Here is a 25,160-nt window from a genome sequence, read left to right on the forward strand (position 1 = left end):
GAGGACGCAGTCCCGGGTCCTGGGCGTTCTTCGCCGGCGAGACAGCTGCGTAGGCAGATCCTGTTCCTCTAGTGGGCGGCCTCGGCCCTTGCCCCGAGGCGCGTCAGAGGACAAGAGGCTCAGCTCGCAGGGAGCGGCTGCCTGCCGGACCGCACAGGGTGCCTAGCAGGGGTGGAGGGAACTGGAGCCGGGCGGGGGACGCCCGGGGTCGAGGATCCAACCCTGAGCGGCGCCGTCCCCGCCCCGCCCCGTACGGTCCCGTCCCGCCCCGCCCTACCCGCCGCCGCCGTCGTCGCTGTCGCCGGGCCTGCGCCGCGCAGCCCGCCTCGGGCGGGAGGCGGGAGGCCGGGCCCAGGCCGGGGCAGCCCCTCAACCGCACCGTCCTGGGCCGGTGCCCAGGTCCGAGTCGCCTTCCGCCTGCCCCCGCTCCTCCCCGCGGCAGCCCCAGCCAGGTCCCGCCGCCAAGCCGGCTCCCGCCCCCGCTCCGCCCCCGGAGCCGCAGCCCCGCCCGCCACCGCCGTCGCCATGTTGTGGCTCCCGCAGCCGGCGCTGGGGACGCGCGCGGCCGAGACCCGGGCCTACAGTCGCCGCCGTAGCCGCCAGGTAAGCGCCCCCCGGGGGCCGGGCCGAGCGGGGCCAAGCAGGGCCTGCGGGCCGGGGCAGCCCCAGCCTGGGCCTGGGAGGATCGGAGCCGGGACCGAGCCCGAGCTGGAGCCGCGGCCCTGCCCTGCAGCCTGGCGGACCCTGCCCGCCGCCAGAGGCGGCAGCCACTTCCCCCGACCGCCGCCTGGCGGGCCCAGGCCGCCACCCCACCCCGCCCCCGGCCGTCGGGCGCCGGCCCCTTCCGCCGCTGCGACCGCCGCTCCTCTGCAGGCCGGGCACGCTGCTGTCTTCCGCGCAGGGCGGGACGTGCGGCCGCCTTCGGCGACAGCCCGCAGCCCCCCGCCCGGGCACGGATAACGGTGCCACTTTCTCCCCCTGGGACGGCCTGTCAGCCCGACCGTCCCCGCCGCCCGGAGAGCTGTCGCCGTCACGGGGCAGACACTTCGGGGAACGACCCTCTTCGGCGCCCCTCAGTCCTCCCCTCCCTTGAGCCCAAGTTCTGACCCTGGGGAAGGTTTCTCGGGGAGCAGACAGGTATTCCTAGAGCTCCAGAGTTGGGGTCCTCAGGGGTGACCAGGCATGTTGATCAGGGTGAAAATTATCTCTCTGCAAGGGCTCTTCCTGCCAACGAGGGGGTTGACGGGAGGCTCAGTGTGACCTGAGGGAGGACAGAAGAGCGTCTGCTGGACAGATGGCCTCCTGGCCTTGGATCAGCGTTTGTGAGGGGGAGGGGTCCGTATGACCTTAGGTATGCCTGCTCCTGAGAACTGCAGCATTATTGAAGCTGTTTAGGGATTGTAAACCATTTTTTGAGTAAGCCAAAGGTGGCATTAAAGGTCCTGGATTGGAATAAGTCCACAGGCCCACCCGGGGAAGCATGTTTGGCATCCAGGACTAGTCTAGAATAGGACTGGCAGTAGAAGAATGGGACTTGGGGGGTAAGGTGGTGTTTGGCTTATGGTTTGCCCACTTGAGTTCAAGCCTGTGTTCATGGAGGGCCTTTGTAGGGTGCTTCTGTCCCGGGTGCAGGGTAGTGCACGGTATGGCAGAGTGCAGAGGATGTGGACAGACAGATTCCTGGCCTGGTGGATGCTTGGTGGTGTTTCAGTAGTCTGTTTCCTCAACCTCACTGTTACATTACACAGGGAAAGAGGCAGAAGTGTGGTGTTAGTGCGTCCATTTTGATCATTTTCCAATTTTTCAACTAGTTGTGGCTTTGATTTATTAAATAAATTTTTACTGAGCACTTACTATGTGCCAGGCACTGAGCTAGGTGTTGGCTGTACAGTGGTAAGCTAGAAAGATACCATGTTTTAGTTGTTAGCCATTGGGAAAGTCTAACAATAAATAGTCGTGGCCGGGCATGGTGGATCGCGCCTGTAATCGCAGCACTTTGGGAGGCTGAGGTGGGTGGAGTGCCTGAGGTCAGGAGTTTGAGACCAGCCTGACCAACATGGTGAAACCCCGTCTCTACTAAAACAATACGAAATTAGCCGGGTGTGGTGGCACATGCCTGTAATCCCAGCTACTTGGGAGGCTGAGGCACGAGAATTGCTTGAACCTGGGAGATGGGAGTTTGCAGTGACCTGAGATCGTGCCATTGCACTCTAGCTTGGGCTACAGAGTGAGACTCCATCTCAAAATAAATAAATAAATAGTCGTGGAAATTTTTTCAACAACAAATATTTGTCAACAAATATGTCTTAGGCATTGTTCTAGATACAGTGAACAAAGAAAGCAAAAATGATTGCCCTTGTGGTGCTTTCATGGAAGTGGGGGAGAAGACAATAAATAAAGTATGTAACAAAAATATGGTCTGTTAAAAAGTGTGAAATGCTAAGGGGAAAAAGGAAGCAGGGAAGGAGAATCTGAGGTATCAGGGGTGGTAGTTGAATTTATATTATTAGGGTGGCCTGGGAAGGCTTCCTAAGAAGGTGTCTTTCGAGTAAAACTTTGAAGGAAGTGGTAAACTAATAATTTACTACGGTGAGTATAAGGAGAGAATTATGAAGAGAGGGTTAAGAGACTGATTTGATTTGGGGGCTCAGGAAAGGCTTCCCTGAGGAAGTGACGTTTAGGCCAAGATCTGAAGGAGGGTTAAGAGTTAACCATGTGTGGAGCTGACTGTAGCAAGGAGGAAGTGAAAGAGGCCTGTGGGACTGGAGGGGGAAAGGGAGAGGGGAGATTAGTCTGGAGACTAGGGCCAAGTTAGAGCAGTGGGGCCTTGGGGGCAGAATGCCTGCCTCTTTAGTTTCATTTGTATCTCCAGTGTAATTAGGAACCTTTGAAGAGTTTAAGGGAATGACATGACATTTACATTTTAAAAGGTCTCTAGCCCCTGTGCAGGGAATGGACTTTTGAGATAAGCAGGTAAGGCAAGGCTTTCTGGGTTGAGTGGCTTAACTACCTGATCTGTTTGGAAAAGCCTCAAGCAGTCTGGGGGAGATCCTTTGCCTCTGTGAGTCTGCTTCATCTAGCTTTTAGGAAGGGAAGGCAAAAATGAATTAGCATTTATGGAGTACCTGCCAGGTGGGAGAACCAATTTTAAAGACTTCTGCATACATTATTATATTTAACTTAGTCCTCTCTACACCCTAAGAGAAAGAGGTTATCATACCCATTTTACAAAGAAATAAACGCAATGGGGATGGATGACTTATTCAAAGCCATATTTGTAACATAGCCTGGATTCAAAGCACGTCTGCCTGAATTCAGAGCCCACTGGCTCTGGAGCCAGACCACTGAAGTTTGCATTTTGCTCCTGTCACTTGCAAACCAAATGATCTTGAGTTATTTATCCTCTCTTGTGCCTCAGTTTCCTCATCTTGAGTGCAGATATCTCATAGAGTTGTTGTACAGATTAAGTCATGTAAACAGTTTAGCACTGGGTTCAAGTGTTGGTTGCTTTTATTATTTTAAACATTTTTATTATTATTATTTTTTTTAAACTAGAGACAAGCTGGATGTGTTGGCTCACGTCTGTAATCCCAGCACTTTGGGACACTGAGGTGGATGGATCACCTGAGGTTAAGAGTTCAAGACCAGCCTGGCCAACATGGTGAAACCCCGTCTGTACTAAAAATATAAAACTTAGCTGAGCGTGGCGGCGCACGCCTATAGTCCCAGCTACTCTGGAGGTGGAGGCAGGAAAATTGCTTTAACCTGGGAGGCGAAGGTTGCAGTGAGCTGAGATTAAGCCACTGCACTCCAGCCTGGGTGACAGAGCGAGACTCCGTCTCAAAAAACAACAACAACAACAACAAAACTAGAGACAATGTCTCACTATGCTGCCCAGGCTGGCTTTGAACTCCTGGCCTCAAGTGATCCTCCCGCTTCCACCTCCCAAAGTGCTGGTCTTGCAGACATGAGCCACCAGACAGGCCTTTGGTTTTATTATTTAAATGTTTGAAATATCCACGTTGTGTCTCAGCCATATTGTGGTCATTTTAAATGAGATTAAATATATAGATAATTTATTTCTTGAATTTTGTGGGACTTTTTTTTTCCTCTTATCGTCTCTTAATAACTTAATGCCATGTTCCATGTGATCAGTCATTCAACATCAAGCTCCCATTTCATGCTTGTGGAATACATAGTGAGTTTCTTCCAGGAGCTCAGAGTATCCAGTGGAGCTCAGATATTTTAAAGGATGAGTTACAGTGTACTTAAGTTCTCTAGCACAGTTGTGGTTAAAGAGCTATTTGAAACAGTAAGAATGAAATCCCTGGGTAAATAGGAAAGACTTCAGGGAGGAGGTGACTTTCGAACTGGGCTTTGGAGGAAGAATAGGAGTTTCACAGGCAAATAAGATTGAGCAAAGAACATTCTAGGTAGATAGAGTCATAGGTATGAAAGCATGGAGCCATGGTAGCCCCCATTGTTTCGGGGTGAGGCTGGAAAGCTAATTTGGGGCTGTGAAAGGCAGGTCAAGGAGTTTGGATTTTATTCTGTAAGCCATGGGGAGCTACCAGAGAGTCTTAGATACATCACATACATCCCATGATAGGCGTTGCAGTTAGAGAGTGGAGATAGATGTTATCATGGGGTGGCTTTGTTTGGGGGGCATCACTGTGTTTCAGGATCTGGTTCTCTGCTTCGTAGACCAGAAATTTAGTTTTGTAGGGTACTCAGAGCTGATCGGATCCAGAGAGACTGACTCACTAACCAAACTTGGAAGAGACTCATGAATAAACTTAGGATATTAACTGACCATGAGGAATGAAACTGCAGAATGACAGATGTTTCTGTCCTCTGGCCATTGCTCCCCTCTCTCTGGCCAGGGCTGGGACATACCAACAAACACTTGCTCCTCAATTCCTGTTTGTTTTTCTCAGGCTCCATGAAAACAAACCCTTTCTGTTAACATAATCTTTCCTCAAGCTCTATTCAGTGTAGTCAGCAATGATTATTAATTGATAGAATGAATGATTCTGTATTGTTTATGTGGGATCCTGTATTTGTGAAACTTAAGGAATGGGAGAAATAACAGAAATAAAATATCAGAAAGGAGTGTTCCATAGAATTAGGTTAATGGAGAAGGTATGCAGATTCTAAGTAGTGTGGATAAATTGTGGCTAGCAGTGGTTGTGGGCAGATGCATTGAAAGTTGTTCTGGGAACAGAGGTCTGTGAACTCTTGGAGGGGGTAGAGGGCTTTTGGCTGCATGTGAAGGAGACACTGGTTTAGGATCTTTATCTTCCCTACACATTGGAGACAGAAAAGAAAATAATTCCCACCCTCCACTCAGCCAGATCATGGTGAGCTTTAATTTAATTTATTTTGTTATTTTATTTTTGAGATGGAGTCTCACTCTGTTGCCCAGGCTGGAGTTCAGTGATGCCATCTTGGCTCCCTGCAACCTCCACCTCCCAGGTTCAAGCGATTCTCCTGCCTCAGCCTCCTGAGTAGCTGGGACTACAGGCATGCGCCACCACACCCGGCCAATTTTTGTATTTGTAGTAGAGTGGAGTTTCACCATGTTAGCTAGCGTGGTCTTGAACTCCTGACCTCAAGTGATTTGCCTGCCTTGGCCTCCTAAAGTGCTGGGATACAGGCGTGAGCCCCTATGCCTGGCCTTATTCCTATCTTTACATGTAAATTTGTTTAAACTTTCTTTTCTTAAAAAATAGGAACATCCTGAATAGGAGAGAGTTCTGAATGTTGATGTCCCTGAGGTAGAGCAATTGCATGTACCCAAAATCTGTGTGTTTTCATTTGTGGGCATCTGGTCCAGGGGCCTCCCTTTGCTTGCTCCAAGGGTGTAGGATGTGATATCCATTAGCTAATTCCTTTTGGGAACTGTTTTCAGAGGATCAGAGTGCTACTTCAGCCAACCATTTGCTTCTGTTTAACAGCAGGGAAAGTGTGTGTGTGTGTTTGTTGAAATGACACATTTGATCCTTTTTGTGGCTCAAATAAAAGTTAATGAATACCTTTCGAGTTTGGTGCCACGACAGTTATTCCTCAAAGCTGTCAGCACTTATGGGCTGTCCTCTGGTCACTGCGTGACTTTGGTTAAGTTCCTTACCTTTTCCATTTCAGATTCTGAAAGTGTTATATCAAGAGGTAATAATGGGCAGCTGGGTACGATAGCTCATGCTTGTAATCCCAGCAGCACTTTGGGAGGCCGAGGTGGGTGGATCACTTGAGGTCAGGAGTTCGAGACCAGCCTGGCCAATATGGTGAAATCCTATCTCTACTAAAAATACAAAAATTGGCCGATTGTGGTGGCACACGTCTAAAGTCCCAGCTACTTGGGAGGCTGAGGCAGGAAAAAAAAGGAGGTATTGGTGTCTCCCTTTCTCTCATCAACACACTCTGGGGGATGAAAAGGGTGATAATGTCTATGTGTGTGATAGATTGTAGAACGACTGCCACTGTGTTGAGTGAAGAAAAGGAGTATGTCTGCTGAACAGATTAACATCTGGTCTCCAATCAGTATGTGTGGTGGGGTAGGGGGACTGCATGACTTTAACTTTTTATTTTTGAGAGGTCTAGGATTATTGCAAAAACTGAGTTTTTGTTTTGTTTTGTTTTTAAGGCAGAGTGTCACTCTGTTGCCCAGGCTGGAGTGCAGTGGTGCGATCTCAGCTCACTGCACCCTCCGCCTCCCAGGTTCAAGTGATCTCAGCCTCCCAAGTAGCTGGGACTACAGGCACCCATCACCACACCCAGCTAATTTTTTTTTTTTTTTTTTTTTTTTGGTATTTTTAGTAGAGATGGGATTTCACCGTGTTGGCCAAGCTGGTCTCAAACTGCTAACCTCAAGTGATCCTCCTGCCTCAGCCTCCCAAAGTGCTGGGATTACAGGGGTGAGTCGCTGCACCTGGCTGAGATTTGAAAACTTTAAAAAAGTGTTTTTAAATTTTTTTTTTTTTTTTTTTTTTAAGAGATGAGGTCTCTATATTGCCTAGGCTAGCCTCAAACTCCTGGGCTCAAGCAATCCTCCTGCCTTAGCCTCTTGAGTAGCTGAGACTATAGACAGTCACCACTGTGCCCAGCCTGAAACTTTTTTGAGTAGTCCAGAGGTGGCATTAAGGGTCCTCCTCCATAAAAATAAATCCACAGACTCATCCAGAGAACACGAGACCTATATCCCAGGTCTAACTCAGAATAGACTTGCTTCTCTGTAAGGACAGAGTTTACAGTAAGATCTTACCTGAGTGGAAGGGTGGGGTGGTTTTTACTTTGTTCTTTATATTTTCTTCCTATCATTTGAATTTTATACAGACATGTATATATCATCTTTACAAAAACAAACAAGCATCCTGTAAGCCTAGTTTCATTTTGGAGACAAACATTGTATGCCCTAAAGCAAAAACTCAAAAGCTGCCTAGAACTATGTCCCTATAGAGATGTATGATGTTGGAATTGGCCTCCTCTGTCACTCTCAGGATAAGATGCTTTTGTTAGATATGCATTCAAACAGGTGGATTAGGCTAGCACCTCTGATTGGGATAGTCCCTGAATTCAGAGAGGCAGGGCTGCACCCATCTGGGAGGAGCTGATGAATAGAGTATGATTTGGCTTCTAGCTTCATTAGTTGGTTGCTTTCTTTAGGGGTGTTTCTAAAGAAATCACTCCTTTTCTGGTGTGGCTCTGGGCTACCTCCTATGGACCACTGGGCTCAGTCTCTCACACACCAGCATGGGGATTCTAGAGGCCTTGATGTTACAACCTGGGGATCAAGGGACTGTGAAGAGAGAGAGTTGCCATGTGTAACCCTCACATGCATTCCTGGGATTTCCCACCTTTTAGGAGTTTAGCTCATACTAGGGGCAAGGTGGAGGGCTGCTCCTTATAGCCAGTCTTTGGATGCAGGAACATTTTACCCACATTGCCCTTGGCAAGCTAGAGCCAATGTGAGCCAGCCGAGTGTACTCTGGCTCCGCTTTTATCCCCCTGGTTTGCTGTAGTTTACAACATTCTACTTTTTTTGTCAGTTCAGTTCCTGAAATTGCGAGTATTCCTTTACAAGCCAAAGGACAGGGTGAGACTACAGAGAGAGGTTTTGAAGATAGGTGTCCATTGTAACTGTAAGCCATCTCAGGGACATTGTAGGGCCTGATGACGCATTTGAGGCAGAACTTTGGCATTTTCAGAAAAGGGGACCCAGGGATGGGCACTGAGCAGTTCAGATTTTTCTGGACTTGCCCAGCCAAAGCTCTGGTCTGTGTGGCTGGGCTGCTATCTGCCTTTGTGCTGTTATTCTCCCCAGACTTGAACTTAACTGGCTGAGGTTATAAAAACTACTTCACCATTTAATACTTTATTAAGGCTATAAATCTTTAGGCCCTTAAAAATATTAGATTTTTTTTAAGAGATAGGAGTCTTGCTACATTGCCCTGGCTGGATTGGAAATCCTAGGCTCAAATGATCCTCCCTTAAACACTTTTTTTTTTTTTTTTTTTTTTTTGCTGGGCACAGTGGCTCACTCCAGCACTTTGGGAGGCTGAGGTGGGTGGATCACTTGAGGTCGGGAGTTTGAGACCAACCTGGCCAACATGGTGAAACCCCATCTGTACTAAAAATACAAAAAAGTAGCTGGCCATGGTGGTGTGCGTCTATAGTCCCAACTAATCGGGAGGCTGAGGTGGGAGAATCACTTGAACCTGGGAGATGGAGGTTGCAGTGAGTCGAGATCATGCCAGTGTACTCTGGCACGGGTGACAGAGTGAGACTGTCTCAATTAAAAAAGAAAATTATTTTTGTAGCGATGATGGGGTCTTGCTATATTGACCAAGCCGGTCTCAAACTCCTGGCTTCAAATAATCCTTCCACCTTAGCTTCCCAAAGTGCTGGGATTACAGGCATGAGCCACAGCATGTGGCCCTTACCTTCCCCAGTAGCTGGGACTACAGGTGTGCCACTGTCCCTGGTCATGGTCATTATTCTTTTTTTTTTTTTTTTCTTCTTCAAGAGATAGGGTCCAGCACTGTCACCCAGGCTGGAGTTGGAGTGCAGTGGTACATTCATAGCTCATTATAGTCTTGACCTCCTGGACTCAAATAATCCTTGCACTTCAGCCTCCAGAGTAGGGACTACAGGCATGGGCCACAATGCCTGGTTGATTAGTTTTATTTGTTTATTTCTTTTGTAGGGACAGGGTCTTGCTGTGTTGACCAGGCTGTTCTCAAACTCCTGACTTGAAGCGATCCTTCCACCTCGGCCTCCCAAAATGTGGGATTACAGGTGTGAGTCACTGTGCCTGGCTGCCATTCATCCTTTTTTTTTTTTTTTGAGATGGCATCTCACTCTGTCACCCAGGCTGGAGTGCAGTGGCATGATCTCAGCTCACTGTACCCTTCACCTCCTGGGTTCAAGCAGTTCTCCTGCCTCAGCCTCCCAAGTAGCTGAGACTACAGGCACACGCTGCCATGTTTGGCTATTTTTTTTTTTGTATTTTAGTAGAGATGGGGTTTCACCATGTTGCCCAGGCTGGTCTCAAACTCCTGAGCTTAGGCAATCCGCCCACCTCGGCCTCCCAAAGTGCTAGGATGACAGGCGTGAGCCACCGTGCCCAGCCATTAATCCTTTAAAAAAAATTTTTTTTTTGAGACTGTCTCACTCTGTTGTCTAGACTGTAGTGCCTTGGCGTGATCATGGCTCACTGTAGCTTTGGCCAACCAGGCTTAGGTGATCCTCCCACCTCAGCCACCCAAGTAGCTGGGACCACAGGCATGTGCCACCATACCAGCTAATTTTTTGTAATTTTTTTTTGTAGAGATGGGGTTTTGCTATGTTGCCCAGGCTGGTCTTGAACTCCTGAGCTAGGCGATCTGCCCCTCTTGGCATCCCAAAATGCTGGGCTTACAGGTGAGAGCCATGGCGCCTGGCCTGTTATTCTTAATTAGCATGTTTACTTGTATTTAAAGTCTTGGGGAGGCCAGGTAAGGTGGTTCACACCTGTAATCCCAGCACTTTTGGGGGCTGAGGTGGGTGGATTGCTTGAGCCCAGGAGTTTCAGACTAGCCTAGGCTACATGGCAAAACCCCATCTCTACTGAAAATACAGAAGAAAAAAAAAGCTGGGCATGGTGGCACAGACCTGTATTCAGTCCCAGCTACTTGGGAGGCTGGGGTGGGAGAATCACCCAAGGCTGGGAAGTCTAGGATGCAGTGAGCCATGATTATGCCTCTGCACTCCAGTCTAGGTGACAGAGTGGGACTTTGTCTCTAACTAACTAAATAAATAAAATTTTGTGGAGCCTTTTTGCAACAGCATTCTACTCTTTTTTTTTGCCAATTCAGTTACAGTAGATACCTACCTTAAAGCCTCTTCTTATAGTCTCCCTATGCCCTTTGCCTTGCTAAAGGAACACCCTCAAGATTTTAAATATAAGTAAACATTCTAATTAAGATCGGTATTCCACAATTGCTTATAAAAGCAACTGTGGACCCAATCCAGAGCTGGTGCTCTGTAGAGCATAAAAGAATAATGTGAGATGAACTTTGCCCTCCAGGATTTCCCCCACTGAAAGCAATTAGAGAATAATTTGCTTTCAGACCAGAAGTGTCTTAAGGGGGCTTTTCTTTCTGAGGGTGGTGGTTACTGGCATACAGGTCAACCTCTGAGATGGCTGGGAGAGGTAACATTCTCTAGTACCCAAAATGTATTGAATGGCTATTTGGGAGGAGAGAGGTGGTGGCAATGAAGTATTCTCATCTTTCATTACTTTACTTGTCTCCCCTTGACGCTGCTTCCTACCTAAGTGCTATACCTTTTAGGAGAAGCTGGCCTCCTATCCACAAAATATGAACCCCAGTGCCTGTCATTCCATCATTCCTCTGAGTCTAAGGCTTTTGCATTTCCATCTTAGAGTCCTTTTTTAAATTATTTACACCCCCTGGGAGAGGTCATACTCTTAGTACATCATCACCAAACAGTAGCTTTAATTACCAGGAATTAATGAAGTCAACTGAGAGAAAGACTGGGACCCAGGCAGGCACTTGGGGGCAAGAGTGTCTGAAGGGACACAATTCTGCATGGGAGGAGAAAAGTGAGGGCAACAAAAGAAACATTCATACATATCAGCTCCTGCAGTGAATGATGTTGTACCACCTCATTGCTGACTCTGGGCCCACCTTGGTGGTCCTGCTGGCTGGGGCATAGGGTACGGTGTGGGCTAGCTCTGCCTGTTACAGGGGTTTTGAGGCAGAGTTGGAATTTGAGCCAAGTCTTTAAGGATTGGGGAGATTTTTTTTTTTTTCCCACTCATTTAAAAAATAATATGTGCTCAGTTTAGAAAAGTTGGGAACATTCAAGAAGAAATTCTTGTAATTCTTCCTAGTGATAGTTGAGATGGATAGGCAGAGGGGAGTGATCCTTTTAAAATGTCAGTCTGATAGAATTTGAGGATAAGTGGTTAAAAAAAAAAAAAAACAACCCACCTCCAACAAATAAAATATTGGTCTGAGCATATCATTCTTCTATTCCAATCCTCCTGTAGCCTTTCATCTAAGAGTCAAAGTCAAAGACCTAGCAATGGCCTGCCATCATCTGCTTCCCAGCTACATCTACTCTTTCTGCTTCAGGGCATGTGCCACCACGCCTGGCTAATTTTTTGTATTTTTAGTAGAGATGGGGTTTCGCCATGTTGGCCAGGCCAGTCTCGAACTCCTGACCTCAGGGATCCACCCACCTTGGCCTCCCAAAGTGCTGGGATGATAGGCATGAACCAACACGCCCGGCCCAGGAAGTTTTTGAGCAAAGTAAGTGACCTGATAAAAATGGTGTTTGGGAAGGATTAGTCTTAAAGAAACTTGCAGGATGACCAAGTAGGGAAAGATCAGAGAGGGCAAGGAAAGAGCAAGGACAGGGAGTCGGCAGACATGGAACAGAACAGATGACATCAGTGAGACTTGCTGTGTGGCTGCCTTGACAAAGGCTTCCAGTGCTCCCAATGTGGTAGAGTTTAAAGTGTTGTCAGTGGTTTTAAATCAGTTAGCAGGTGGGCTATAAGTAGGAGAAAGGAAAAGGAAGGGTCCTCCTCAGGTCGCTGAAGGTGTTCATCAGGTTGGGGGGTTTGGGGATAAGCAGGCAGTAGTATCCCAGATGGCACCTTCATCTCGCGGGCTGTAATCCCAGGAGAGGAGCCTGTCTATTCTTTCTGGTCTGCTGAAAACTCTTCCTGTCTGAGTGCAGCTGTCAGTGCTCTCAGGCTTTCTTCTGAATCTGCACATATGCTAAAATGGTATCTGAAAGCCAGTTGTTCCATCACCTTTCAACTTCATTTTCTATTTCTGTATGTTTATTTCTCAGAACAAATTGTCTTTGATGAACAAACCCATTGGATTGGATTAATTTACTAGAAATACTTATTTCTGAAAGTATTTCTGAATGGGTTCTGTTTCATTAGGCTTCTGTCCTGTTTTTGATAAGGGTTGTGCCAAGATGAGATCGGTGAAGAAGTGTTTTTGGTATAATCAACCAAACGGCTGCTTCTTTATGATCTTTTGGTATGAGTCATATTTTGAGATTTGTGTTCCTGATGTCTTCATTTAGAATATACATCTCATGGTTTGCTATGTACCAGGCACTATTCTAGGCACTGGGAATATAACAAGGAACAAAATAAACACAAATCTTACTCATATGGGGCTCATTCTGGTTTGTATGCATTTATAGATAATAAGTAAGATAAAATATAAGAGATGGTGAAAAGTATTATGGAGAAAAATAAAGCAGGGATGATGGATGAGGGGTTTAGTGGGGAGGCAGGTTTTCTATTTTAAATTGAGAAGTCAGAGAAATCTCATTGATTAAATGGCCTTTGAGTAGAGGTCTGAAGGAAGTGAGAGAGGTAGCCATGCAGATATCTGAGGAAAGAGCAATCAGATTGGAGAAAAGAGCAAGTGCAAAAGCCCCTCGGGCTGGAGAGGGTTTAAGGAATCCATGGGGGAAGGTATGGATTTTGGGGATCCTTTGGTGGCTCCACCTCTAGAATTTCTGGTTTAATTGGTCTGAGCTGGAGTTAGGCATTAGGATCACTCCAGGGCTGAGAAGCACTGGTCTGAGGGTTAAATAAGCCGTATCCCCTATATTTGGTGGAGAGATTTGAATGGGTAACTGTGAGTAGGTGACTTCAGCTGTTCTGATGGGAAGGGCACACAAGGGCCCTGTGACCTTGCCAGGAATAACAGGAATCTTCCACAGTAATAAAAACTCTTCAGTTTATGTCCCTTTTCTTATTTGATTACCTCTCCTCTGTGGGCCTCAGTTTCCTTGCTTGTAAAGTAAGTGGTTTAAATTTAATGGTTTCCTAGAGTCTCTTTCGCTCCGATAGTCCTGAATCTTTCTAGTGTTGGAAGAAGCTCTAATCTAGAACAATGCTCTAGAACAATATTGTCTAATCTTGGTCTTACAACACTCTAAGGTGTGTCATTATGGCAAGGGCTATGGTGAATGTCTCAATACCAAATTGAAGGAAAATTTGTGCCCTATCCCGTAGCAGCTTGGGAAGATGAGTGTGTTGGGAAACTTGAAATGTGAAAACTGACCTGCCTGTTCGGAGTTCAAAGTACAAGGGCAGCTTGGTCCTTGGAGGCAGGCAGGAGCCTGAGTGCCAGTCTTAGTTCACTCACTGGTGAGTTCCTTGTGCTGTGTGAAGAATGTGTTATAAACTGTAAAATTCCTATACATCCAAGCATCAGTGTGTGATTAGGGTGACCTGGGAGAAGCAGTCAGCCTGGAAGTGAAGACTGACACTCAGGTTTGTTAGCCATTCTGCAGCCAAACTGCATGATTGCACATATGAGAGAGACTGTCTGGATAACCCAACAGAAACTGGTGGCCAGAGGAACTAAGGTTAATCTGGAGTAAATAACCAGGTATACTCATTGGAGCACCTCCCAATTTATTTACTATTGGACAACAGACCTAAGACACCCCTTGGCCCTGATCTCTAACTTTTGTCCTCATTTGGACAGCACAGTGTCTGCTTGTTAGTTTATGTTTTGAAATGTGAAAGTCCAAATAAAAAAAGGAAAAACTACCAGGATAGTTTTCTGTAGTTTCTTTCTGTAGAATTGAGATAATTGGTTTCTTTCCCTTTCCTTCTACATTTTTACATTAATATTGTCTGTATTACTATTTAGAATCCAAACTAAATGTTGGTCTGTCAAAATTGGACAAAAATGAAGTCAAGTGAGGGAATGCAGGATTAGAGTGAGAACAGGCAGAATGAGAAATTCAGGGAATGAGTCCTTTTATTACGTAATTTGTGGTATATGTAGTTGATGGGCTATTAACCAGTATTTCTCAACACTAGTCAATTAAATCTGAATCTTAGGGGGGTAGTGGCCAAGTATTAGTAGCTTCCAAAGTTCCCAAGGTGATCCTCATGTTCAGCTACAGTTGAGGACCACCTAGTTTTAAAAAAAGGGTTCTGCCGACTTTGTTCATTTTGTCCCTCATTCTCATCACCTGCTCTGTGCTGACCTCTTCCTACACTGCTATCTGCCCCCGCCATGATTTCTGCAGCTCACCTGCCCCACTGGCCCCTGCTTGGCCCTCTGCTTCTTCAGCTTCAGCGGGCATCCCGAGCACTGGGGGAATAGTTGTGTGGAGGGGTAAACTAAACCTGGCTTTACTTCCCTTGTCTTTCTGTCCTTTCTCCATGCTTCTGGCCAGCAATTTCTGGGGCACTCTGAAAACTTATGAGGGAAAGCTTGCTGGCCACTGAGGTTGGTGGCATAATACTTAACAAACATGTATTTGCTATGTGAAAGGCAGTGTTGTAAGAGCTTTGTAACTATTAACTCATTTTATCCCTGTAATAGCCCATTTTACATATGGGGAAACAGACAGAGATTAAGAATCTTGCCCCAGGTCTCACGGCTAGTAAGTAGTAGAACTAGGATTTGAACCCAGATAGAGTCTGTGCTCTGAACCACCATCCTATAATAGAGGGAGGGGAGCAGACGTGGAGCTGGGAAGAGTTTTGTCTTTGATTACATTTGTGGCCTGCTTGAATTTATGTTTGAGGATTTTTCTCAGGGTCTTACACTTGAATTATTATTATTAGTTTTTTAAACTATCTTTCCTTACTCTAACATTTACCTTCAGACCCACTTAAAAAACATTTTGTTTTTCTTCTTTCCTTAGGTGGTGTTTGGACTCTAGACCATGTGCCTAGGTAGAAGTTTTTCCTTTCTCTGCAGCTCTGCTCCCCTAGCAACGCTCGCCACACCCTTGTTTTGAGATCCTCTCCAAGGTATGATGTCTAGGCTAACCTGAGCTGGGCTTAAAAAGCCAAGAGTTTGGACATGAGATTTTTTTGTTCCCTGGATTTTGTTTTTTTTTTTGTTTTGATGATAAAATACATATAACAAAAGTTACTATTTTTAAGTGTGCAGCTCAGTGGCATTAAATACTTTCACGGTTGTGCAAGCATCACCACTGTCCATCTCTAGAACCTGACATCATCTCGTACTAAAACTCTGTACCTATTAAACAATAACTCCCCCTCTCTCTCCCGCTAACCCCTGGCAACCACAATTCTCCTTCTTGTCTCTATGAATTTGCCTACTCTAGGGACCTCATATAAGTGGAATCATTCAATGTTTGTCTGTTGTAGCATGTGTCAGAATTTCCTTTTTAAAGCTGAATGATATTCCATTGTATGTATATACCACATTTTGTTTATCCTTTCATCTGTTGACAGATACTTGGGTTACTTCCACCTTTGAGTGTTATGAATAATGCTGCCATGAACATGGGTGTACAAATATCTTGTGTCCCCCCGCTCTTAATTCTTTTGAGTATATACACCCAGAAGTGGAATTGCTGGATCATATGGTAATTCTGTTTAATGTTTTAAGGAACTGCCAACTGCTTTCTATAGCAGCTGCACCATTTTGCATTCCCACCAGTGATGCACAAGGAATCTGATTTCTCCACATCCTCATTGGCACTTGTTATTATTGGTTTTATTTTTTGTTTTTTTGTTTTGTTTTTTTTGAGACAGAGTCTAGCTCTTTTGCCAGACTGGAGTGCAGTGACGTGATCTTGGCTCACTGCAACCTCCACCTCCTGGGTTCAAGTGATTCTCCTGCCTCAGCCTCCTGAGTAGCTGGGGCTACAGGTGCGTGCCACCACACCCAGCTAAATTTTATATTTTTAGTGGAGACGGAGTTTCATCATGTTGGCCAGGATGGTCTCCATCTCTTGACATGTGATCCGCCCACCTCAGCCTCCCAAAGTTTTGGGATTACAGGTGTGAGCCACCGCGCCTGGCCTTGTTTTGTTTTTAAATAATAGCCATCCTGATGGGTGTGTGATCTTGGTGGTTACCTTAGTTGGACCCATAAAGTCTACTAGCCAAGGGGTGGGTCCCTATTGTGCTGAAATGTACAAATATAGAAAAACAATATGATAAACCTCTGTGTACTCACTCAGATTCAGTAGTTATCAATTCATGGTCTTTTGTTTTGTTTTGTTTTTAGTATTTTGTTTTTTTGAGACAGGGTCTCACTCTATCACCCAAGCTGGAGTGCAGTGGCGCGATCAAGGCTCACTGCAGCCTTTGCCTCCTGGGCTCAAGCAATCCTCCCACCTCAGCCTCCCGAGTAGCTGTGACTACAGGCACATACCACCATGCCTGGCTACATGGTCAATCTTGTTTCATTTATGTATCTCCTCCTTGCTCTCTTCCTCTTGCCCTGTGTTATTTTGAGGCCAATTCCAAATGTCACACCATTTTATCTGTAAACGTTTCACTCTGTGAAGGCTCTTAATATTCCATTTGTCTGATTGTAGAAAGGCACATAGGGACATGTTATTCCGTATCATTCCCTTGGATCACCAGGGACATACAGTAGGCACATATAGAACACCTGGATATTGGATCTGTTGCCATGCTGGATTGTTGGTGAAGGGCTGCTTCGGCTGGGGCCCTACTTTTCTGCTGAAGGCTGGCTTCCCTCAGGTCTGAGCAGTTACGGTGAAAGAGTACACCCAGATATCTGTTGAGAGGGGAAGGAGAGAAGAGGGAGGAAGAGAGGCATGAGGGAGGGAGCAGGATCTGGAGAGTCAGGGGGCGGAGAGAGAGACAGAGACAGAGAGAGAGAGGACAGGGGAAGAGAAGAGAGGGAGAGAAAGTGTACCTTGAAGGAAGAAATAGGGGGAGAGAGGATGAGAAAGAGAAGAGAGAGAGAGAGAGAGAGAGAGAGAGTGTGTGTGTGTGTGTGTGTGTGTATGTAAGAAAAGGGGAATAAGAACAGAACACTTGGAAGAGAAACTTTAGCACCTCTTTGACTCACCAGCTCCTAAACTTCTGTGTTGATCTAAGGCAACCATAGAGATGCCTCTAAGAGTAATAGCATGCTCTTTGTGTCCCTCTAGACCTGTCAGTTTAGGAAGCTTTGGAACTGTAGGTTGTCTGTGGTAGATGAGACTGGTGGCACCCTCAAAACCACCAAAGAAAGAGTGAACCTGTGGAATGGCCACTTTCTGTTTTCTTTTTGTTTTTCAAGATGGAGTCTCATTCCGTAGCCCAAGCTGGAGTGCAGTGGCGTGATCTCGGCTAACTGCAGCCTTCGCCTCTGGGGCTCAAGTGATTGTCCTGCCTCAGCCTCCCAAGTAGCTGGTACTAGAGGTGTGCACCACCATACTCGGTTAATTTTTTTGTATCTTTCTTAGAGATCTTTTGTATTTTTAGTTTCACCATGTTGACCTGGGTGGTCTCAAACTCCTGAGCTCAGGTGATCCACCCGCCTCGGCCTCCCAAAGTGCTGAGATTACAGGTATGAGCCACCGTGCCCAGCCAACACTGTTTTCTAGGGTCCTTTGCATCGGGAGTTGAGGCTTGGTTCACAGCAGGTCTGAGGCTGCTGGCTTCTTGCTTAAATTTAGGGTCCCCTACTACCAAGAGACGATGCATTTACAAAGTTCACTGGGAGGAACACACCAGGATGGTGTGTGAACAAGAGGAGTCCTGTCCCCCTTTTTCTCAAATCTCTGGGTCCTGTTTCCTTCTAACAAAGTGTGGTGCCAGGTTATTGCTGAGATCTGTTTGCAAATAAGGAAATGTAAAGGGGGTACAGGTTACAAAGTATCAGTTTGTATCTAAATTGTCACCTCTGTGTAAACTGCAGTTGCTGCCAATGCCTAGTTTCTACTTGTCCCAGTCAGTTTTATTGTCTTGTATAATCCCAGCTCCCTCCAGTTCTGTCTTTTTCTATCTTTTAAAAAAGATAGCACCTTTATCGAGATATAATTCACATGCCATACAGTTTACCCATTTCAAGTGTACAATTCAGTGGTATTTCAGTTTGTTCACAGAGTTGTATTTTCTTTTTTTAGATTTCTTTTCTTTTCTTTCTTTCTTTTTTTTGATAGGGTTTTGCTGTGTCACTTACCCTGGAGTGCAGTGGTGCAATCACAGCTCACTGCAGCCTCAACCTCCCAGGCTCAAGCAATCCTCCCACCTCAGCCTCTTGAGTAGCTGGGACTACAGACATGTGCCACCACTCCTAGCTAATTTTAATTTTAATTTTTTTTTTTTTTTGGTGGAGATGGGGTTTTGCCATGTTGCCCAGCTTGTATTGAACTCCTGGCCTTAAATGATCTACCTGCCTCAGCCTCTTGCTTGGGCTTACAGGCACGAGCCATAGTGCCTAGCCAGTATCTTCTTATCTTCTTTCCTTTCCTTTTCTTTCTTTCTTTCCTTTCTTTTCTTTTCTTTTCTTTTCTTTCTTTTTTTGAGACAGTTGTGCTCTGTCGCCCAGGCTTGAGGCTGGAGTGCAGTGGCGCGATCCCAGCACACTATAACCTCTGCCTCCTGGGTTCAAGCGATTCTCCTGCCTTAGCCTCCTGAGTAGCTGGGATTACAGGCGTGCACCACCACACCTGGCTAATTTTTGTATTTTTAGTAGAGACAAGGTTTCATCATGTTAGCCAGGCTGGTCTCATACTCCTGACCTCAAGTGATCCACCTGCCTCAGTCTCCCAAAGTGCTGGGAGTACCGGTGTAAGCCACTGTGCCCAGCCTTTTGTGTCTTTTTTTCTTAAGACTCAGGCCCACCCTGTACCTACCTCTTCCCTATGGTTCTCAGAGCTAGCCTTTTCTTTCCTCTGGTGTCACACTGATCCCATCCTCAAAACAAATGACCTTATGGGACATCGGCCAATGGACACTCCCCACTGATAAAATATTTAATTTAATCAGCCATTACAGGGATCCAGGATTCATAGACAAGGGCACTTTAGGTAGACCCCTTCCCACTCGCGAAGTCCTGTGACCACTGAAGGTCTCTCTAAAATTTTAAGAAGTGAAACAAAAATTTACATATTTGCAAAATGTTTGATTCATAATAAACCCACTTGGGAATCTGTGACTATCTTGAACAATCTTAACTCTGGACAAATGAGCTTGTCAAATTGTTCCTCCTCCTTTCTTTTTTTTTTTGGAACTGTTGCCCAGGCTAGAGTGCAATAGCATGATCTCAGCTCACTGCAACCTCCACTTCCTGGGTTCAAGCGATTCTCCTGCCTCAGCCTCCTGAGTAGCTGGGATTACAGGTGCACACTACCATGCTTGGCTAATTTTTGTATTTTTAGTAGAGATGGGGTTTCACCATGTTGGTCAGGCTGGTCTCGAACTCCTGACCTCAGATGATCAGCCCACCTCAGCCTCCCGAAGTGTTGGGAATATAGGCGTGAGCCACTGCACCTGGCCTGTTCCTCCTTTCTAATGGTGGATTACCTTCCTGTAGACACACTGGAATTTACAAAAAGACAATAAGGTAATGAACAATTATATAATATATGCTGGGTGGTGATAAGTGCTGGGAAGAAAATAAAGCAGTGTAAGGGGATAAAGATTGACGGTGGGGTTGGGGATTGGTATCTCATGTAGAATGGTCATGGAAGGCTCCTGACAAAGTGACATTGGATTAAAGGCCTGAAGAAGTGAGGAAGTGAGCCCACCGAGATCTGGTGGGAGAATGTTTCAAGCAGAGGGAATGGTGACTGCAGAGGCTCGGGATGGAGCATGACCAGCATGCCTGAAGAATGTAAGGAGGCCTTTGTGTGCCTGGACAGACTGGGTGAGAGAGAGGCATAGGAGACGGGGGCAGTGCTTTCATCCCGGCTGTGGAGGCTGTGGGAAAGATGGGATTTCACTCTGAGGGAGATGGGATGGTGTTGAAGGGTTTTGAAGAGAGTAGGGACATGATGTGATGTGTGCTTTAACATTTTAAAATTGTTCTCACTCATAGGTGGGAATTGAACATTGAGAACACTTGGACACAGTAAGGGGAACATTGCACACCGGGGCCTGTCGTGGGGTGGGGGGGAGGGGGAGGGATAGCATTAGGAGATGTACCTAATGTAAATGATGAGTTAATGGGTGCGGCACACCAACATGGCACATGTATACATATATAACAAACCTGCCCGTTGTGCACATGTACCCTAGAACTTAACGTATATTAAAAAATTTGAAAACAAACTATCTTATTTTTCGAGATGGGAAAATCTCGGCAACTGTGTTGCCTAGGCTGGGGTGCAGTGGCTATCCTCAGGTGCATTCCTGGCTCACTGCAGCCTCAAATTCCTGGGCTCAAGTGATCCTCCTGCCTCAGCCTCCTGAGTAGCTGGTACTACAGGCATGGACCACTGTGCCCAGTGGCAACGTACGTTTCAATAGCAATACTCTGGCTGCTGTGTTGGGAGTGACTAGTAGAGGCAAGGGTGGAAGCAAGGAGATCAATTGGCAGGCTTTTGTGGGAACACAGGAGAGAGATGATGGTAGAGGTAGTGAGAAATGGCTGGACTTGAATATATTTTGAAGGATGTGTTGACAGGATATGCTTGTGGATTGGATGAAGGGTGTGAAAGAAAGAGGTTTAAGCCTAAGCAGCTGGAAGAATGGCATTTTCATTTACTGAAATGGGGAAGGCTGTAGGAGGAAATCAAGAGCTAGATTTTAGACATAGTAGATCTGAGGTGCCTATTAGATATCCAAGTAGAGATCCAAATCTAGAAATAATAATTTAGTGAGTGTCTACTGAGGGGCTTATAAAATAGCAGGAAAGAGAACACTTTACTGAAATGTTCAGTAAACTACAGTAAAGGTAGAAAATTATGATGTGAGGAAGAATAAATAGAGCAAAAGGGAGAGTGAGGTGACTTCTGTGGGAATTCTGTGCGCTTGATGAGCCTCAGTGGTGCCCAAAGATGTTTCCAGTGGATTATGTATGTGTAGGTGCTCAAGAGCAGGGTCTGGGCCTTCAGCTTGTGCCTTCAGTGCCAGTCCTAAGTCTTAGCATTTGGTGACGGTTCCCCTCTCTGAGCCTCAGTTCTCCATGTTTAAAAAATGAAGAGTTTGGACTAGACCAGTGCACTAGAATCACCTGGGAAGCTTTAAAAAAAAAAAAACCCAAAAGCAGGGATCCATCCTAGACCTATTGAATCAGAATTTTCATGGTGGAGCCTGTGTATCTGTATTTTTAAGTCATTCCCCATGTTACTCTTTTGCAGTCTGTCCACCAGCAGCCTTCAGACAGGCATTTGGAAGCCCCTGGACCAGATAATTTCTAAGGGCCCCTTCGGCTTTAACATCTTGTGAGTCTTGTTAGAATGTTTGCAATATAATTCTGTCCTTGCAATCTTCAGTTGGCGTGGAAAAGGCATGGAAGGGGGAGAGGAGAAGCTGCCTCTGGGCGAAGGACACCTTGCACAGGGCAAGCAGGGGCAGGTACATCAGCCAGGGGGTTGAAGAGACATCCAGGAATGGCTCTGGGAGCAGTGGGAGCAGTGACAACTCACCTGCCATGGGGAGCCAGGTGTGTTAGGTCACGGAAATAGAGGAGAAAGACATGACCCCAACACAGGAGTCGCTCACATACTGATGGCAAAGACTGACGAGCAAACGAATGATTCCAACCCCCTGTGAGAAGTGCTGCCACAGAGGAAGAGAGGCCTGGGTGTCAGGAGAAGAGTGGAGCAGGAGGAGGGCAGAGGACTGGAGTTGCAGTACTCAGAGAAGGCATCAGAAGGGAACTCTGGAGCCGAAGCTTGGGGATGAGGAGTTCTTAGGCATGTTTGTGTTTGGGGCCCTGGTGGGTTGGGGTATCAGGTATTCTTCTCTAGTCAGGGGGATAGCTCAAACCCTGGCACAGAGGCATGAGAGAGTGTGAGATAACCACCACTGGGGTCAGAATGAAAGGTATCCTGACAAGTTGCTGGAGAGGGGCAGAGACCACATTGGAATGCATCCTCCATGTGAGGCTGAAGGGTTTGAACTCCATCCCAAACACCATGGAGATTTTGAACAGGGTCATCTTGGTGATCAGATGTATGTTTCACAGCAAATTTTATGGCAATATGTACATTAGAGGGGCTACACTAAGTGGAGGAAAGACAAGTAAAAAAGGTGGGTTTTTTTTGCCTGAGCCCACTGGGACAGCTGTTTCTTATGTACTGCTGAGAATCTCTTTGGGCCATTTTTTGCTGCTGGCTTGAACAGCAGGTGCCTCATAAAATGAAACATTGGCCGTTGACTGACTCAGAACATCTGAGACTTGGAGTGACATAGACCTATAATCAGGCCTCAGATGTGTATTCAAGAGGCCAGTGAGATGTATATGCTATGGAGTCTGCTTGTCCACCTTAGCAGTTAATTTTTATATAGAAATCCGTAAGTTCTAGATTAATTTGCCCAGCCATTGCAGTCTGGCCTGCTCAAGGACTCAGAGATCTTTAAAGTTAGTTTAATTTTACATACTAAACCAATGCCTACCTAGGGTCTTCATGCAAGTAATTATTGATACCATAGGAGTGAAAGCCAATTCCATGTGGTCACAATTCCTTATTCTTTTAGCTATACCATTCCCAGTCTGGGGTTTTGTTCTGAGGCTCTTTTTTTCTGTTTCCTCTGATCCTACTGAAGTTTCACTGAGTTCCCTTCGCTGCCACCCATGAAAGCGGTGTCTCGATGATTAATGTTCCTGCTCGAGTTCAGGCAGAGGCTCTGCACATCTTGGGAGCAGCAGCTTACTCTTGAACTTGTTTGCTTGTTCTGACTTTCCCCTTGTCTGCTTCCATTCCTGGTACGACCTAGGGAGACCCTGTCTCTACAAAATTAAAAGATCTGGCCAGGCATGGTGGTGCATGCCTGCAACCCCAACTACTCAGGAGCCTGAGGCGGGAGGATCACTTGAGCCCAGGAGGTGGAGGCTGAAGTGAGCTATGATCACACCATTGCACTCCAGCCTGGGCGACAGAGTGAGACAAATAAATAAAAACTCTTAATAATTACAAGCAATAATGCAACACAGATGATACCAGTATTTAAGCCATCGTCAGTCATGTGGGGGAGCAGGGTTGAAAGTTCACCCACAGGTTGTAAAACATCCATCCATCCTTTCTTCCAGTCCTAGTACAATGAACAATGGCAAATTCAAGAAAACTTGTGTTTTTTTTTGTCTCACAGTTCAGTGTTCCTTAAATCATGCTGCCTTTCACTTTCATTTTATAAATCTACAACATTTTATTTGCTTCCTTGTCTTATTAAACAGAATATATTGATTAGAGATCAAATTTTTCTTAATGCATTTTGGAGTGCCTCTGCCTCCTTAATGTCCTGTTACTGAACTTTTATTAATCTACTATTACTGAACTTAGCATTGCTGAAGTAACAGATAACAAAGTTTAATGTTACTTGAAATTTGAAGGCTTTGTTGCAGAGGGAGAAAAAGCTCATGGGTTCAGTGTTAAGTCCTTGTTCTTAGTTCCTCGGAACCTTTTTTATTTTTAGATTTGAATATGTGAATGTTACTACATTTATATATTTTTGTACCTGTGATAATTCAGGATATTTTCTGACAATAGATAAAATCATCTTTTGTCTACATCTTTTATTTCTTTTTTTAACAAGTCACCACCCACCAGGGGTTTAATTCTCCCAATAAAAAGGTCAGTTCAGAGAGGGGCCCTGCCTTGTCCCCATCCAGGGGTGAAGATCTACAGAGCACCCTGGGAATGTCCAAGCCCAGTACATATTTTATTTCAAACTTCAAAATACTGCCCTCTTCTCTCTAGTATTATGAGGTTTGATGAACAAACCTATAATTTAGTTATACTTTCCCCTTTCTCCTAAATTTTCATCTCTCCAGAAAAAAAAATAGAGCTCTAATTTTTAGGCTGTCATTAGAAAGCTGTTTCATTTACTTTATAACTTCAATCTCTGAGATTTCTCAGGACCTCTTCCAACTCTGGTATGTTTTTCTTGAGGTATAGGGAACCCAAACTGCACAGCACATGTAGCTACAGACACAGAGTGGTTTTGAATAAGGGCAGGATCACAAGTTCTAATTTGCTTACAGTGTTCTTTCTGATAATGCCCAGCATTTTCTGGACCTTTTGTGATCAAACATGCAATGTGGTATCTTAAGGGAACAGTCTAAGCTGATTGAACAGTGTAGCTTAAAATCCATTATTCTAAAAGTATAATTGGTATTGCTTTTCCCTGAATGTTCCTTCACATTTGCCTTCACTGATGGTCACTTGCTATAATTTTGCCTATTTATACAGCCTCATGAGAACCTGTCTTTTAATTTTGCGTTTTGATTAGGAACAGCTTTAAGGCCATTTGCAAACTTGAAGGTTTTACTTTATTGCTTCTACAAATATTTATTGAGTACCTAATGGGGAATCCAGTGATGAGTGAAATAGATAAGCCTCTTCCTTCATGAAACTTACATCCTAACATTCTTCTGCTAGATTATTGGGTCCCAAAGCATTTATATAATTATGAAGACTTCCTTTTTAAAATAAATTTTTCATGAGTCATTATTCGGTAGTGGTGTGTCTAATGGCTGGTCCTTGAGAACACATATGTGGATGTGAAGCTGGGTTCCCTTATGGGTTGGAAACCACCATTCTAGGTAATTTATGAAAGCGTAAAGCTCTAGTCCAAAACTAGTCAATGGGTTAAAAACTCTACTGGTTATATTTCCCCATGAATGAGAATTACATGAAGACATATATACGGATGCACACAGATAACATACCTTCACCCAAGTTTCATGGAAGTCAGTTGTTATTTTGTTCTG

The 25,160-nt window shown here is 45.5% G+C and overlaps 1 protein-coding gene across 5 annotated transcripts in view; it reads left to right on the plus strand.

Annotated features, from left to right (window-relative positions):
- Positions 1 to 309: 309 nt before the first annotated feature.
- The window catches only part of ZNF592 (zinc finger protein 592), a 56,786-nt gene continuing 31,935 nt past the window's right edge, over positions 310 to 25,160 (plus strand). For 2 of the 5 annotated variants that reach the window (XM_003901330.5, XM_009210822.4), the window contains exons 1-2: positions 310 to 603; positions 15,208 to 15,316. The gene's annotated coding sequence lies outside the window, so the exon portion shown is untranslated. Of the gene's footprint in view, positions 604 to 9,275; positions 9,295 to 15,207; positions 15,317 to 21,585; positions 21,670 to 25,160 lie in introns of those variants that run through there. The other 3 variants (XM_017960875.3, XM_017960877.3, XM_017960878.3) reach the window with 3 other exon arrangements.

This window comes from Papio anubis, chromosome 7 (genome assembly GCF_008728515.1).
Source record: "Papio anubis isolate 15944 chromosome 7, Panubis1.0, whole genome shotgun sequence".
In the NCBI taxonomy this organism is placed as follows: Eukaryota; Metazoa; Chordata; class Mammalia; order Primates; family Cercopithecidae; genus Papio; species Papio anubis.